The following is a 1337-nucleotide window of genomic DNA, read 5'->3' as shown; positions in this document are numbered from 1 at the left end:
GTCCTACCAACTGAAAATATTAGGTGTGTCCCGCGCGCTCATATGACCTTATGCAGTTGCGAGCGCCGTAAAACACTTTACAAAAACAAAAAACAAAAAAAAGGATGTTGCTGCTAGTTTTCTTGTGAAAGGAATTCTTAAAATCACGCATATATAAATAGACGAGTAATAAGCCATACGCACTCACTCCCGCTCGCTTTTGCTCACTGGTGTGCCTACAGACGCGTTTGCACGTGCGCACACACAGACACAGACACACACAACAAATATACACACACACAGACACACACAACAAATACACACAAAAACAGACACACACAACAAATATATACACACACAGATACACACATCAACAAATACACACAACAAATACACACACAAATACACACACAAACACACATAACAAATACACATACAGGCATGCACGTATGCACGTACGCGCGCACGCACGCACACACACTCACACTCACACACACACACACACTATACACACACAAATACACATACTCATACACACAAACAAAAACAGACAAACTCACACACACACAGGAATGCGCGCCCACCCTCACCCAAACAAAGAATTCTCAAGTCAAAAGTCGGGATGTGGGTGGTTGGCGGGTGCTCTGGTGTGGTCTGCTCCTTCTTTCCTATCAAACATCAATCGTCTTTATCTCCCCTCCTTCTTTTTTATGTTTGTTACTCTCTTGTAACACCTCTAATCTTCTGGCGTTCATATGACCTTATGCAGAACTTGCAAGCGCTGTAAAACCTCTACTAAAACTAACTAAAAGTCGGGATTTATAGATTAATCGAAGAAAGCCCCGAACAATCGACGACCCGAGCAGGAAATCGTTTAATGCGTAAAACTTGTTTGGGAGCGAGCTTGTTGCCGTGAAAATATGACGTCATTTATCAATATTGACAAGGCATTCGTCACAGACCACAGATATATATCTATATGTCTTAAGGTGATAATGTGGGTGGCTGGCGGGTGCTCAGGTGTGGTTTGCTTCTTCTCTCTCCTGTCTAACGTCTATCGTCCTGATATCTCCTCTCTTTCTTTTTTGTGTTTGTTACTCTCTTGTAACACTTCTAATTTTCCACACTTATATGACCTTATTGTGTTGCAAGTGCCGTAAAACTCTTACTAAAACTAAAACGTAAGGTTATAATATTATTATAATGGGGCTTTTGAGTTTGTTGAAAATAAATGTTTTTAATGTTATTTTCATTCACGAGTGGCCTGTCAGTTTTAATTTTGTTACATGTATTGGTTAAGGCGTATGTGTCGCTGTGTATGTATGTGTGTGTGTGTGTGTGTGTGTGTGTGTGTGTGC

At 40.8% G+C, this 1337-nt stretch overlaps 1 protein-coding gene across 2 annotated transcripts in view; it reads left to right on the top strand.

Moving 5' to 3' along the window:
- Positions 1 to 1337, top strand: part of LOC101847174 (trichohyalin) — a gene marked incomplete in the record, with an annotated part of 35118 nt that overhangs the window by 21666 nt on the left and 12115 nt on the right.

The sequence above is a fragment of the Aplysia californica genome, unplaced genomic scaffold, assembly GCF_000002075.1.
Source record: "Aplysia californica isolate F4 #8 unplaced genomic scaffold, AplCal3.0 scaffold00030, whole genome shotgun sequence".
In the NCBI taxonomy this organism is placed as follows: Eukaryota; Metazoa; Mollusca; class Gastropoda; order Aplysiida; family Aplysiidae; genus Aplysia; species Aplysia californica.
Note: the sequence above shows the minus strand (reverse complement) of the source record. Positions and strands in the feature narration are given on the sequence as shown.